The sequence below is a fragment of the Vulpes vulpes genome, chromosome 12 (assembly GCF_048418805.1).
Source record: "Vulpes vulpes isolate BD-2025 chromosome 12, VulVul3, whole genome shotgun sequence".
Lineage (NCBI taxonomy): Eukaryota > Metazoa > Chordata > Mammalia > Carnivora > Canidae > Vulpes > Vulpes vulpes.
In genome coordinates, this window is record NC_132791.1 from 94,151,772 (window position 1) to 94,169,177 (window position 17,406).

Genomic DNA, 17,406 nt, shown 5'->3' on the forward strand with positions numbered 1-17,406 from the left:
TTTAAACCCCAGAGTGATCATAGTGACTAGCTGTCCAGGTCATTATCAGATGGGATAGCATCTCTAGAAAACAGAAAATCCTATTTGACTATATAGTCCAAAGCAGGAAATCCAGTGGCTCAAAGTGAAGTTCTGGAGAGAGGTAGGCGTTATCCTCATTTCATAACCAGGACATAGAGGCTGTTTGACCACAGGCAAGTTTCCCTAAGTCTCTAAGTCTTACCTTCCTGTTTGACTGAGTTTTTTAAAAAAATATTTTATTTATTTATTTGTGAGAGACACAGAGAGAGGCAGAGACACAGGCAGAGGGAGAAGCAGGCTCCATGCAAGGAGCCCGATGTGGGACTCCATCCCAGGATCCTGCGGTCACACCCTGGGCCCAAGGCAGATGCTGAACCACTGAGTCACCCCGGCATCCCTAAATTGACTATTAATAGAAGCTAAAGAGGGTTCTTATGAGGGGGAGCCTGGGTGGCTCAGTGGTTGAGCGTCTCTGCCTTTGGCTCAGGTTGTGATCCTGGGAACCTGGGATCGAGTCCCGCTCCCTGCATGGAGCTTGCTTCTCCCTCTGCCGGTGTCTCTCACAAATAAATAAATAAAATCTTAAAAAAAAAAAAAAAAGCCTTCTTATGAGGAATAAATGGGAGAATACACCCAAAACACTTGGCACAGAGCCTGGTGCAAGTGTAGAGCTCAAGCGCTCCTCCGCCCCACCCCGAAGTCCTCTTATCTCCCCACAGGCACTTCTTAGCATCTGCTAAGAAGTCACCGGTCAGATATGCTAGTTTCCTGCACATGTTTTCCTTCTGTAGAATCTCTATCCCAAGCCCTGGGGATGCTAAATGCCCAGGAAGGACTTGCTAAAAGAAGAACTTACAAGGCACATAACAGGACACCAAGACACAAGGGGACCCTCTGAACCCATTTTTGCTGGAGACCAGTTTATTTTATAATTAACGAGAGTCAGGATTTTCCTTTTAGGATCCACACAGACCATGACTATTCTGCATCAGCTGTTTCACTCTGGGCAAGTTATTTAACTTGTGCCTTCATTTCACCTTCTATAAAATTGGGTTAATAACAGGAGTCGACTCACAGGTTGAACCTGAGGTGCCTGAAACATGGCACTTGCTAAGTGTAAGCTACATTATGTCAAACCTCCTGTGAATTTTTCCACTGATGTGGGATCAATGAAAACGGAAGCCTACCTGTTACCAGGTCCCGTTTGGCTATCAGTACCACCAGAGAATCTTTTAAAATATTCAAGTCCCTGCCTCCCCCTCCTGCCTTGTCTTACTCCCTTGGTGTAGGTTAAGCCCAGGAATCTGAATTTTCAATGACTCTCCTGAGTGAGTCCCAGGAGGTGGTCACTGAACTGACAAATACTGCCTGGAACATGCAGAAGAAACCAGATCAAATGTTGGGTGATTCCCCTCTCCCTCCAAGAGACGGATTTATGGTTTGGGTAAAAACCATTAAGAATACATTGGTTTTTTCATTGGTTTCACTTTGAGTTTCTGCCTCCTGTGATGCAAAATGAAATCATAGGGAGGCTCACGGCGTGGGTCCTCACCTCCCACATGAGGTGGAGTATACCACATGACCAGAAAGCTTAGAACTGAAACACCAGTCAAGGGGAACGTACATATATATATATATATTTGTTTCCTTTCTTGCTTTTTTTAAAAAAAATTGTAACCCCTTTGAGACATGTGTGACACATGTGACAAAATGGAAAAGAAACAATGTGAGTTATCGCCCGGACGAAGCTTACTCAAGGCTGGATTCAAGTCAATGGATGAGCTGTGACTCTAACTCATCGTTAGTACAGAATTTAGGGAAAAATAAGAGCTCTGGAAACAAAACACAACAGGGTCTCAAGCACACTGTAAGTGGTCTATAAGGAAGTACTGAAATATAATGATCTAAAAATTTAAAAGAAATAATGAAAAGAAAGCAGCCTACTATACAGGATAAAATGAACCAGGCTGCCAAAACTCTCAGATGGGTCTCAACAACAGAAATCAATGGGATATAACAGTTTAAAATTATGCAAAATGGATAAAACACTCAATCCCATGAGACCAGAGCAGTAACTGTGATGGGCAATCACCCAGATGGAAGCATCCATATTTCCTATCTGTTCTTAGCGGTATCTTACGCAGCCCGAACACTTTTTTTTTTTTTTAAGCCTGAACACTTAATAAATATTAATGAAAGATGATCATAATCAGCTCATGAAAGATATTAAATTAAAACATAATAATATTGTAGACTCTCCAAAAAACTTTAAAAATACCATTTATCATAGCATCAAAAATTTTAGGGCTCCAGGAACTGGAGGGTATTATGCTTAGTGAAATAAGTCAATCGGAGAAGGACAAACATTATATGGTCTCATTCATTTGGGGAATATAAAAAATAGTGACAGGGAATAAAGGGGAAAGGAGAAAAAATGAGTGGGAAATATCAGAAAAGGAGACAGAATATGAGAGACTCCTAACTCTGGGAAATGAACTAGGAGTGGGGGAAGGAGGTGGGTGGGGGGTGGGGGTGACTGGTTGATGGGCACTGAGGGGGGCACTTGATGGGATGAGCACTGGTTATTATTCTATATGTTGGCAAATTGAACACCAATAAAAAATAAATTTACAAAAAACAATTTTAGGGCTCCTAGGAATATAAAACACATGTATTTCTATATGTATATGTAGCAATATGTTTTTTATATATTATATATGGTTTTATATAAATAAAATTATAAAACTTTCTTGGGACATTGAAAAGGATATAAACAAACAGTGAAATCGGTGTCTATGCACTGACAGAATGCTTACTATGTGCTTTACACATATTATATGCAACGCATTTAATCCTCTCAATTATCCAGTAAGGTAGGAACTGCTGTGATCCCTATTAACAAGTAAGGAAATTGAGGTACATCAAGATTAAATACATTCACCAGGGTGATATGGCCAATGACAAGCAGAGCCAGGATCTGAACCCCAGGAAGTTGGGCACCATCCTTTTAATTTTTTTTTAAAGATTTTTATTTATTTATTTGAGAACAAGCAAGCGAGCATGAGTGGGGGTGGTAGGGGCAGAGGGAGAGAGAGAAGCAGACCCTCCGCTGAGCAGGGAGCCTGACATGGGGCTCAATCCCAGGACCCTGAAATCATAACCTGAGCCAAAGGCAGATGCTTAACCAACTGAGCCACCCAGGCACCCCGGGCACCATCTTTCTAAAGACTCTGCACACTGCCTTTCAATGTGGTAGGCTCCCTATTGTAAATTTGTCAGTTCTCCCCCAACTGGTCTACAGATTCAGTGCAGTCCTAACAAAAACTTCAACAGGTACTGTTAGGGAATTTGTACTGCTTCTAAAATTAATGTAGAAGGGTGAAAAGCCAAGAACACCAAGGACACACTTGAAGAAGAACAAGGTCAACGAACGTGCCCTCCCAAACATCACAATTCACTCTAGGCGGTGATAATCAAGACAGCGCAGGGTTGGTTGGATCAAGCATCGACAGACGAATGGAATAGCATACGGAACACAGAAACTGACACAGCACAAATGGCCACTTGCTACATGACACAGGTAGTATTCCAGATTGTGTGAAAAAGATGGGACTCTTCAGTAAGTCGTAGTTGGACAACTAAATATTCATCTAGACGAAAAATGACAATAGACCCCCTACCTTACAACAGCTGCAAAACCAGTTTCAGATCGATAAAATACAATAAAGTCACATGTGAAAGGCAAACTTACAAAGAATAAAAGAGAATATTTTCATGAACTGAAAATAAGGAAGAATTTCTTAAACAAGATACAAAAGTATCGACCGCAAAGGAATCAATTGATGAAGTCAATCAACAATATTGAAATTAAAGAGTTTGTGTACCTCCAAAGGTATCATAAACAGAGGAAAAATAAGAATCACAAAGTGGTCAAATATTGGTGACACATAAAATTGACAAAATATTCAGACCAGACAGATTGGCAACAAATCTGTAAGAAAAAGACGATCCATAGAAAAACTGGCAAAAAGTTTAAAACACTTGAGAAAAAGGGGTATCTAAAAGGCCAACAGACCTTATTAAGCAGGGAAAAGCAAATTAAAACCACAATGAGACTTTATTTCATGCTTACCAGATTGGCAAAAACTAAAGTGTAGCAACACCAAGTTTTGGTGAAGGTATGGAACTATAAGGACTCTCATTCACTGTTACAGAGAGTACAAACGGGTGCAAACACTTTGGAAAAGTTTGGAATTACAGCATAAAGTTAAAAATACACACACCCTACAATCCAACAATCCACCCCTCATATGCACCCTATAAAAACTTTTGCACCACCAGATTAGGCGATTCATACACATATAAGAATGTTCTCAACAGCCTTTTTCATAAGACTCAAAATCTGGAAGCAGTTCAAATGCCCATCAACAGTAAAGTAGAGCGATGCATCATCGTAGTCACATAGGAATAGCCAACGACAAAAATGAATGAACCACAGCTATAGACACCGACTGGCTAAGTCACGCAATCATATTGTTAATAAACAAATAAGTAAAAAGTAATATATGCCAAACACTTGCAAAACTAAGTGATGGCATTTAAGGAGACCTACATAATTATAAGTTTTCCATGGAGGGAAGAGGAAGGTGGCTTTGAAGTAGATTTCCTTTTTTTTTTTTTTTTAAGATTTATTTATTTACTAGCGAGAGAATGTGTGCATGCACACGTGTGGTGAGGAGAGGCAGAAAGAGAGGGAGAGAGAATCTCAAACAGACTCCCCGCTGAGCACAGAGCCTGACTGGGGCCATCTCTGGACCCTAAGATCATGACCCTGAGGTCATGACCTGAGCCAAAATCAAGAGCTGGATGCTTAAGTGACTGAGCCACCCAGGTGTCTCTTGAAGTAAATTTCTAAGGCAATGTTCTATTTCTTAATCTAGATGGGGACTACATATATGCCTCTTGTTCATTATTCTTTAAAGCATATCTATCTATTCCCTACACTATTCCACATGTATATCGTATTTCTGATTTCTGATATTTCTTTTTTTTAATTTTTTTATTTATTTATGATAGTCACACAGAGAGAGAGAGAGAGGCAGAGACACAGGCAGAGGGAGAAGCAGGCTCCATGCACCGGGAGCCCGACGTGGGATTCGATCCTGGGTCTCCAGGATCGCGCCCTGGGCCAAAAGCAGGTGCTAAACCTCTGCGCCACCCAGGGATCCCCTGATTTCTAATATTTCTGATCATAATTTCTGATTATCCTTTTAAGGAAGTACAATTCATAGGGCACCTGGGCGGCTCAGTGGCTGAGCGTCTGCCTTTGGCTCAAGTTGTGACCCCGGGGTCCTGGGATGGAGTCCTGCATTGGGCTGTGTCTCTGCCTGTGTCTCTACCTCTCTGTGTCTCTCATGAATAAATAAACAAAATCTTTAAAAAGAAAAAAAGAAAGTACAATTCACCTTTCTTAATAGGAAAGAGGCTTGCTTTTCAAAAAGAAAAGCACACCACATACTTTCAAACTAAAAAATTCAAAGATACATTTCAGAAGATAATCCACTGAGGACAAGCAAGAGTATTCGATTACATGGAACCCTAAATAGAAATAACAATGAGCTCATCCAAATCTGATTTTACTATCATTTTTAATTTTTTAAAGATTTTTTTTAATTTTTTTTTATTTATTTATGATAGTCACAGAGAGAAAGAGAGAGAGGCAGAGACACAGGCAGAGGGAGAAGCAGGCTCCATGCACCAGGAGCCCGATGTGGGACTCGATCCTGGGTCTCTAGGATTGCGTCCTGGGCCAAAGGCAGGCGCCAAACCGCTGCGCCACCCAGGGATCCCCAATTTTTTAAAGATTTTATTTATTTATTTGAGAGAGAGAGAGAGAGTGTACGTGTGCACAAAGGAAGGGGGGTGGCAGAGGGAGAGGGAGAAGCAGACTCCCCACTGAGCAGGGAGCCGCACGTGGGGCTTGATCCCAGGACTCCAGGATCATGACCTGAGCCGAAGACGGATGCCTAACCAGCTGAGCCACCCAGGTGCCCACTATCATTTTTATACAAGTTAGAAGATGAAGGCTGGTTATTCACATGGATGCTGGTTGCATTATATGCTGGGGGAATTACCATAAAAATAATTAGAAAAGAGGTAAGAAATGCAGAGCAAATCCTTGATGATAGTTGAGTCACATTTTAAAGCACGCTCTGAGATTGACGTTTAGCAACACAACAATACTTTTTAACACTTCTATTTCTTCATCTTTTGCCTTACAAGAGAATTAAGGGTCCTTACCCAAACCTAAGACTTTCCACTCTGACTGCAACTAAGGACAGAGCTACACGGAAAGTACAATATATTTCCCCGAATGTCTCAACTCACACTCTGACAGCAAATAGATTTCTGTTCTGCCAGAGTTTTCTGAAAATGGCTCTGCATTTGTTTTTACTGGGAGGCCACTTAAATCTTACCCACTTGTTTAGCTGCAAGGATTGAAACAAAATGTTTGCTGGCAAAACAAACACTGGTTTTAAAATTCTCCACTTGGGCTGCTGGATAAAACACTTGTTTACTGAAACAAATGTTTTATTTGGAAAACGCCTGCCAGTGTGGACACTTTCCAAAAAATACACTATGGTGTGCTAGGATGATGATGTCTCACCCTTGATAAAAGCTGGCATTTTAGGGTAACTTCACAAAGGTTACCCTCAGAGAATAGAACCACAATGGGAAAAACCAATCTGTTAAAAAAAAAAAAAATCAACCCTTAAGGCCTAAAATGCTGTTGGGTCATTAAATAGTCTAGTTCAACCCCCTCAAAGCTAATCTCTTTACAATCAAGGTTTCAAAACGAAATAGTAATAATAAAATAGTAGTAATAATGGAGCCAAACCTCTCCCTTTAGATTTATTCTAGGCCCTCTGGCTCTCCTATGTGACCTGGCATGAAAAACCATTTCTAACTCGCAATAAGATACACTAGAACCCTGAAAGGCACTTGTCGTGATGAGCACCGGGTGTGGGAAGTGTTGAATTACTAAATTATACACCTGAAACTAATACTACATTGTATGTGAACTGGAATTTAAATAAAAACTTTTAAAAAAGGAAATGGCATTATTAACCACAAACTAGGACTGAGCATAAGGCAAGTCTAACTTGAAACCCATCCAGGGAAGATTTACTTTCTTAGGTAACAAGGGAACATCCTGAAGGATAGCCCTGGGACCCTGTGGTTCCTTTCATTTCAAGGCTCCAGTAAACACATTACCTCTGACCAAATAAGACTCTCACCAATGAAAACTTAAGAATTTTTGTCAATAGCTTCCTGCTAATGTTAGGCAATAAGAAATAAAAGGGATCATTGTTATAGACCGTAACGATGGTCTCCAAACTGTTTAAAAGTACATCCCCCATCTTTGCAAAATGTTTTGCATATAAACCAAGTATATGCACACTTTTATGTATCAACTATGTACTATCATTAGATATTATAAAACATATACAAAAACGGACCATGCAAAGGACTTAACAGACATTTCTCCAAACAAGAGGTACAGCTGGCCGTTGAGCACATGAAAAGATGCTCAACATCACTAGGCATTAGGGAAATGAAAATCACAGCCACAGATACCACTTCGCATCCACTAGGATGGCTAAACTAAGAAAAAAAAAGGGGGAGGCTGCAAAGATGTAGAGACTGGAACCCTCGTACGTTGTCAGTGGGAAAGTGAAGTTGGTGTAGCTTCTGTGGAAAACAGTCTGGTGGTTCCTCAAACCATGTTAAGCTTGGAGTTACCACATGAGTAATTCTACTCCTGGGTATATACCCAAAAGAACTGAAAACAGAGATTTGAACTGATACTTGTACACCCATGTTCAGAGCAGCAGTATTCAAAATAGCCAAAGTGTGGAAACAATCCAGCTGTCCATCAACAAAGGGATAATCAAAAAGACAATGGGATATTACTCAGCCATAAAAAGGATCAAAGCATTGATGCACATGCCCCAACATGTATGAACTATGAAACATGATAAATGAAATGAGCCAGACCCAAAAGGACATACAGTAGTCCCCCCTTCTCTGTGGGGGATACACTCCAAGAACCCCAGGGGATGCCTACAACCATGGAGAGTATCAAACCCTCTATATACTATGTTTTTCCTATTCATACATACGTATGATACAGTTTACCTTATAAAGTAGGCACAGTAAGATGAACAATAATAGCTAATAAAAAATTTGAACTAAAACAACACTCTAATAAAAGTTACGTGAATGTGGTCTCTCGCTCAAAATATCTTACTGTACTGTACTCACCCTGCTTCCTCTTGCGATGGTATGAGATGATAAAATGCCTGCAAGAGGAGAGGAAGTGAGATGCATGACGTCAGCATCGTGATGTAGTGTTAGGCTGCTACTGACCTTCTGGGGATCCCTCAGGGGGACGATCCTTTGCTTCCGGACCTGGTTGGCCATAGGTAACCAGACGCACAGAAAGCAAAACCAGGCATAAAGGGAGGAATACCATGTATCGGATGATTCCACTTACAGAAAATATCTAGAATGGGCATAAAGGACAGAAAGTAGAGTAGAGAGGGTAAAGGAGGGCTTGGGAAGTCACTGCCTAATGGGTATGGGGTTTCTTTTGGGGGTGATGAAAAATTTTGGAAATAGACAGTGGTGGGATCCCTGGGTGGCTTAGCGGTTTAGCACCTGCCTTTGGCCCAGGGCGTGATCCTGGAGTCCCGGGATTGATTCCCACATCGGGCTCCCTGCGTGGAGCCTGCTTCTCCCTCTGCCTGTGTCTCTGCCTCTCTCTCTGTATCTCATGAATAAATAAAAAAAAAAAAAAAAAGGAAATACACAGTGGTGATAGTTGCATAAACAACGCGAATGTAATTAAATGCCATTGAATTGTACACTTAAAAATGATGACAATAGCACATTTTATGCTACAGCTATTTTACCACAATTTTAACAAATTGAAAAAAATATAAGGTGAGCTAAAAACACAACAGAGGTTTCAATATTTTCTTCTCACACTGTAGTGGTTCACTCTGCACACTAAGGGGCCTGGGGGCAAGTGGGGAGGGGGCTTCCAAGCCAAGAATTAGTGAATTGGACAGGATACGGGGTAGAGGAAATCTTGGGGTGATGATAGTAGGGTCTGAGTTTTGGTAATGACTACAGCTCATACAGAATTTTATTTTTCATTCCAAAGGAAAGAGGACCCCTTTCTGTAACCTTTCCCTAGAACACAGATCATCTGCGAGTTTTCACCATAGCTCACACCACAGGCCCAGATATCTGAATCACTGCAAAAATACCAGGAAAACCCTCTTCACATCTACTACAGAGTGTTCCTTAGAACACCAGCTTCCTCATTGCAAGGGCCGAGGTACTGCCTTCCAAAATAGACTGTGTGCTTTTTCAATCATTTTACGGTCTTAGGTAAGACCCGAGGCCAACTTAAAATACTCCTTTTCAAAGCTGTTTTCAAAGTCATTTTCATCACTTTCCCCCCCCTCAGGCTCACGAGCATCAATCATGGGGAAAAGTGACAGGAAACAGTAAAAAGATTAACAGCTCAACATCAAGAAGCACCCATACTGCCTATGCGGAAAGTGTCAAATATGAGGCTGGCCGGGGACCAAGGTAATCAAAAGTAAAATACACACGAGTTTGAGGGCTAGGCTGACATTTCAGGAGGCAGAAGGCTCTGTTAAACACAGAAAGGACAAAGCAAAGGGGCATGGCTATTGAACAATATATTTCTGTACTGTAAGATAGGCTCATGTGGATTGTGGGGTTGTTCGATCTTAAAAGCAGAGTATTTTTTTAGCCAAATGTAAGAACTCAGCTTTAAAAGAAAAATCAGGGGTACCCAGGTGGCTCAGTTGGTTAAGCATCTTTCTTTGGCTCAGGTCATGACCCCAGGGTTCTGAGTCGAGCCCCATATTGGGGGCCCTGCTCGGTGGGGAGTCTGCTTATCCCTCTGCCCCTCCCCTGACTCATGCTCACTCTCTCTCACTCTCAAATAAATAAATAAAATCGTAAAAAAAAAAAAAAAAAGGTAAGTCAAAATTGAAATATGTAAGACTTCCAGGACCACCTGAACACAAATCAATAGATTTGTGAGGCAGCGGTATGAAGGATCAGCCACTTTCTTTCGGCAATTAGTTGAAACCCACGACTATGCTGTGTTGGGAAGGACTTACGTCTAAAACTGCAATACGAAATAGTTGATTCAAATATCTATGTAAAGTCTGCTTCTACTCCTCTGGGAAATGAACTAGAGGTGGTGGAAGGGGAGGAGGGTGGGGGGGGTGGGGTTGGGGGTGAATGGGTGACGGGCACTGAGGGGGGCACTTGATGGGATGAGCACTGGGTGTTATTCTGTGTGTTGGCAAATTGAACACCAATAAAAAATAAATTTATTATTTAAAAAAATAAAGTCTGCTTCTAAACAGAATTCAATAATTCTACTGGGTGCGTGTATGTGCGTGTGTGTGTGTGTGCACTTATGCACAAGATTGTGAATATGTAGGTATTCCAAGTTCTTGGTGAAATTCTACATTGCTTATGCCTGGTATTGCTATCAATGAAAACCCCTCCATTGGGAATTAAGTTCCTACCATGAAATTTTGGCTTTTAAGTGATGAGTCCTCCAAACCAAGAGAAATATATGTTATCATAAATATTCTAATTTAAAAGCATTCAGTTTTACAAAAACACTAATTCAAAAAGATGTATGTGCCCCTATGTTTGGGTATTTATTTTTTTAAAGGTTTTATTTATTCATTTAGAGAGAGTGTACAAGTGGGGGGTGGGAGAGGGAGAGGGAGAGAGAGAGAATCCCAAGGAGGTTCTGTGATGAATGCAGAGCCTGAGGCAGGGCTCGATCCCAGGACCCCCAGGTCACTACCTGAGCCGAAATCAACAGACGCTTAACTGACAGAGCCACCCAGGCACGCCTCACCCCTAATTATTGCAAAATTATCTACAACAGCCAATTATGGAAGCAGTCTAAGGGTCCCCTGATGGATGAATGGATAAAGAGGATGTGGAGCTCGCATTGGTGGCTCAGTAGTAGAATTCTCAAGAAGGTGTGTTATACACATCCAAGGGAATATTACTCAGCCATAAAAAAGAGTGAGCTCTTTCCACTTGCAACAACATGGATGCACCTAGAGTTACTATGCCAATGATACTATGAAATAAGTCAGACAGGGAAAGACAAATGCCATTTGATTTTACTTCTGTGTGACACAAAACAAATGAGCAAACAAACAGAAACAGAATAATAAACACAGAGAACAAACTGGTAGTTGCCAGAGGGGAAGGGATGACACAAAAAGGTGAAGGGGATTAAGACATACAAAGTTCCAGTTACAATAAATAAATGAGGGGGATGAAAAGTACAGAATGAAGGACACAGTCAATAATACTGTAATAATGAAAATAATGTTATTGTAACAATGTCGCATAGTGACAGGTGATAATTGCACTTACTATGGGGAGCGTAGCATGACGTACGGAATCATCTAATCCCTAATCCCTACGTTGTACACCTGAGACAAATAGAATATTGCATGTCAACACTACTTCAATTTTTTAAAAAATGATGTTTTAAAAGGCGTTTAGTTCTAGTTCCAAGGCTGATATTGTTTCAAAACTCTTTTCTCAGGGCACTTCTTACACGCTATATTAAAAAAAAGTTGCCAAACTGGTTTTAACACATCTTCTCAGGACTGATAAGCAAAAGTTTACTAAAGCAGTTTTGAATAAGATAAATTCAGAACAATTCTCTAAGTTTCCTCAAATTTGGCAGCGCTTTTTAAATGGGCTGTTAAATAAGCTAGAAATCTCCAAAGCCATGAGAGATAAAGTGAAGGCATTTCTGCTTTGGTAGAACATGAACACATCGCTCGCTGGAACCGTAGCTGACATCCTGTTGGACTGCCTCACTCCAAACCTGTTTTGTGGGTATTATGAATGACCGAGTGCAAACAGTAGAGGGTTGTGAAAATAAATTTTCTAATGTTAAAAAAAAAAAAAAAGTGAACACTAAAAGATCTGGGTTGACCAAGAACGCTTGACAATCAGCAGCAATGCTTCCGATCTTTCTTGTGAATCTTTTTTTTTTAATTTATTTTTTTTCTTTCTTGTGAATCTTAAGTATTTAACCTTAAAAATGGGGTTTCATTTCATGACATGATCATTTAGGTGATAATAAATTCACAGCTTCTTGCTCACTGAGGATCTCTTTTCACAAATCGTAAGATTTCACTAGAAAAAGTAGGATAACAGTGGCAAATATTACCTATCTCTCCACGTGCATCAGGAGAGTATTCCCACAGAATATATAAAAGCAAACTCTGGAAACTCTACACAGTTGTGTAAATTAAATTCTGTAAGCTCACCTATCACTGAGCACTTGTTCTCATTCTACTCTTAGCGCTCCAAGAAAACTTTAAAATCAGTATCAAGGTGTGAGCATTATTTCTGGCATCTTAAAGAAATCTCAAGCATAAAATTGCCTTTTTCCTCCGTGCTAATTAACTTCACAATTAGCTGCTGTGAAAAGCTATACTCGGGCAAGCTCATCCTACAAGAGCTATCTCTGCGCCTTCTCTCAGGAGAGCATGTCAATGCTCTAAGCCTGCCGTAATACCCACTCCCTCTCATTCATGGTCTGTGTGCAAACCTGGGACTCATTTTCTGACATTTTTAGAACATTCCCTTAAGATTGTAAATGCGTTTTAAAAAACCTAGATTCTAGTGCCTAGCAATGTGAATGTACTTAACAGTACTAAACCGTACACTTAGGAAAGGATGAAGATGCTAAATTTTATGATGTGTATTTTATCTCAATTTCAAAAACAAAACAAAACAAAAAAAAAAAACACTAACACCTGGATTCTATCATGTTTTACAGTTCTTCAGTAGGGATTAAAAAAAAAAAGCCTCAACAACAAAAATCACCTTTGGCTTTAACAGTTAGAGACTCTATGTGAGGGGAGGGAGCGAGGCTGCTGCCCCTAGAACCTCCCCCCATTAATTTTAACCATTAGTTTCTACCTGCTAGTCCACCAGGCAAGCAGTAACATCAGAAGGTAAATCTGTCTATTTGTATAAAGCTTATAAATGAGAAAGGAAAAGGAAGGGCCAATGATAATCTGTAGCCAGATAATAATTTGTAGCATCGGGTTCGTTAAAAGTTGGCCAGGACAAAATGCTTGCTGCAGCTTGAGAGGCTAGAAGTTTGTTTTTCTGACAATAAAGAAATAAACAGATAGCTGGATAGACAGGTATTCTTTGACAGAGGTGTTAATAGTCACCCCCTTTTAGAAATCTGACCCAAAATTTCTGACTACTCATTTCTAAACTGGAGGACCTGTGCCGCGCAGAGCCTACAGCTTCCCCCACCTTACCTCTGACTCTTTGCTTGAAAAGGATCAGCCAAATAGGCTCCTCCAGAGAATGCTGCCAAATACCACACCCTGGGTCTGCCTCTCCAAAGGTACAGGAAGTGGTCTGCCCAGGGCCTGGCTTATTGCATCATCTGCAACAGGCTTCGATGGACAGAATGTGAGTCACTCAGCACCACAGCACGTCAACCCAAATCCCCTTCCTACCTCGCAGGGCAGAGGACTTCCGACACATCCATCCCTGCTTCCAACCAGTGCTAAATTTGGGAAGCAGCAGGTCATCTGGATAAAAACAACTGCAAGCACTGCCTGCCTATCGATGGCTGTCCATTAGGAGCAAAAGCAAGAGGGCAGGCCGAAACCAACACGTGCAAAGGAAGAACTCTTGCTCTCCCACTGGGAGACAGGAGGCTCAGGGGGAGGTCTCAGAATTGGTAGAACAAATTGGCAAAGGCATCGGTTCCCCAAAGGGATCCACACCAGAGTGGCCTGTAAAGCTTATTAAGAACATGGACTTGTCAGCTCAGGAGATTGTGATTTGGTATCCATGCGGTGGGACCCTTTAATCTTGATGAGCCGAGTTCAAGAGCCATTGAAGTGAAACCACTTGGGCTAGAACAGAACTGGATCAGTAGACGGGCTCTAATTAAAACCCCGTGTTGTTGTACTTGACGAGGAAGGAGTAGAATTTTGAAAAATTATATAAATGTGTACATATGTTCTTCTATACACATAAAAATTCCGACTATGAATGCTCCCTCACACTGGTCCCTTTGCCCCAAGTTCAAACGGAGGTGTTCATTCCCTGCTTCTGGCCAATAATCATCTAATTCTATAAGGATGACTCACACCATTACTTCTAGCCAGGACTCATCTATCTTTCTAAAACCCAGCTGCTGATCACAGTTTCGAATTCCATTTCTTAGATCAACTCTTCAATTTATCTGGAACACTGGCTTCCCATCCCAATTTCAGCTCACAGTACCACCTTCCCATGGTTCTAGATTTAAGTTCTTATCCACTACCCTCCACATCCATATACCTAAAATATTATCAATTTTCCTTTTTTTTAAAAAAAGATTTTATTTATTTATTCATGAGAGACACAGAGAAAGAGACAGAAACACAGGCAGAGGGAGAGGCAGGCCCCACGTAGGGAGCTTGATGTGGGACTCGATCCTGGGACTCCACGATCATGCCCTGGGCCAAATGAAGGCGCTAAACCTTGGAGCCACCCAGGCGTCCCATCAATTTTCCTTTTATGACAACTCCCAAAGCATTGCCTTCCAACCAATTCCCATTAATACTCTACTTGTCCAGCTCCCTTCGACCCCTGCAATCGCTACTCATGGTCCCTAAAGCCCAACTCCAATGTGACTCACGACACTAACCTTCCCCAAATGCAACTGTGACCATGTATTTCTCTTACTCAAAACCCTGTCATAATTCCCCATTATGTGCAGATGAAGTCCTTCTACCAAACTTGGCCAGGCACTCATGGTCCCCAATTGTTCTGTCCCTAACCTACCAGTCAAATGACAAATTTCACATTAGATCCATCTCCTGTAGCTAAGCTGATTTTTTTCAAATTCCCCCCAATGTACCCTGCGACTTCCTACCTCTTGGCTTATCTCATCTCTACCACTTTTTATTTCTAGCTATAAAAATCGTGGACATCCCTGAAGGCCTAAGTTTGAGCTTTACCAACTCCTGGAGAACTTCCTGATGGCTGCCACGTGACAGCAACCGTTCCCAGAACACGCCCAGCACCCTGCAACATCTGAGCCTCCCCTAAGTAAGGGTGTGACCTCTTCCTTTCACTGTCCTTCTGCTCTCTGACCCCCCGGAAGCTCCCAGGACATTTTAAGACTGACTTTTCACTGAGAGTCCATCATATACTCGCTGTCTGGATTGCCAGACATCTCCTTAAAAAGAGCAAATCTTCATTCTTACCGAGAGAAGCAATTCAGGTGCACATTTTAGAGAATCAACAGAAGAAGAAGAAGAAAAAAAAAAAACATGTTTAATCTCTCATTCCATTGCTCATCTCCTGGTACCTTTCATCTATGAACCCATCATCTCTTCTTACACATATATGCACATTTTTTTACTTACCTATTGAACAGTTGAATTTCTTGTATTTGTCATCTAGCAGTACCCCCAACTCAACCACAGATTTGATTCTTCTAAGAACATGAACATGCTTCTCCGTAATCTCCTCAGTACTTCACACAGTGCTCTACACAAAGTAGTTGGTGAAGATGCTTAAAGCATATGTTCATTCAAAAAAATACTTGGGGGGGGCGGGTGGCGGCAGCGAGTACATGGTTACAAACGCATCGCCCAAAATAATCTACGTAAGAAACTGCCACACATAGATGATTTCTTGAAAAGTGCCCCAAAATTTGTAACAAATGTTTTAAATACACAAGGACAATTCACAACATCAAAGAGCCTAGTGTTAATCCTTTCTTAACAGATATTCACTCCTTATTTTAATTTGCTTTATAAATCTGATTTACAACTAAAACGAAGACCACCCTACACATAAATGTTTCATGGACTCAGATGAAAATGAGGGAGTAGGGGAATAGGAAAGTGTGCCACTTCAGTTTTTACTTGAATTTTCAATTCATTTCTATAGCAACAACTCTGGTTTGGACCAAGGTTTTAAAGTCTAATTATCTCACACAGAAGGAAACCAGGCTCCTTAACAAAGTGACAAAATCTAAGATCATCAAAGTATTCATTTTCTTTCAAGTTTCCAGAAAACTATTGTGTAACTCTGCCCTTTACGTTCAGCATGCGAGACAATTCGATGTACACGATTTGTCAGCTTCCAATGCACACTTCCAATGGACACTTTATGCCAACATTGTGAGAATGAAGACCTCTGCCAGTTGAACTGAAGATCCTCTATCTAGAAAGTACTGTGCAAAGTCCAAGGCTCCCAACCCAAAAAAGACCAAGTGTTACTTATTATTATCATTTCCATTTTACTAGTGAGACAACTCTGAAGTCAAAAAAAAAAAAAAAAAAAGAGGAAACTGGGGATGGTGGAAACTGGGGATGGTTAGATGTCCAGCAAAGTTTTCACTACAGAATAACCTCTCTGTTTACATATTTAGACTATGATTCAGTTTACAAAAATCGCTGGTTTTTGCTTTCTATGAATATATATTCTTTAATGCAAAGTACATCTCAATTTAGGTTACTTTATTTAGGGCTGCCTGGGAAACAGCAATTTACATTAATTCCTAAGTCAGCTTTTCAGATAACTCTTGAGATCTTTTTAGAGGATAACACACCACTGTTTTGCTTCTGAGTAAAACTCCAGCAGCTGCACATTTCTCTTGAGTTTGTGGCGTTATGGTCCTTTCGGCCTTACTTCTACAGCCCTAACTACCCCATTCTCTGTGACGTAGGTGCACTCCACAAAAGCACAGAAGGAAAAAATGGGACAAAACTCAGGAAGGGAGCTCAAGAAGAGTTTTTGAGCTGCAAAGTCCACAATGCTAAGCCTTCTTTTTTGCAGTCTCTTCCCTTAGTATGATTTTTTTTCCCCCCTTGACTCTGCTTGTGTCACCAGCACTCAAACCCAAAGCCCATCACTTTTCAATCTGGATTCCTCCCTCCCCTAATCACATGCTTGGAGTGTGAGGTGTGGCTGTGCTCGGGAGGGAACTAACTGGGCTGCTGTCACTTCTTCTACTTTGAGAAGGGCTGGGTTTCTGGGGTTTTTCTTCTTCCTTTTAATAAAGGCCTTTTCATGTGCACTTCTCTCAAGCCTTCCCCAAATACAAAACTGTCCCTGTCTCCTAGTCCTTCCAACTCTGGGGTATCCGCTTCAAACCTCTGTATCAAGCAAGTTAAGAACTTTGGTAAGTCGATGGCAGCCGGGGCCTGCGTTTGGGAGGCCCCCACTCTAACCCCAACACGTCTAATG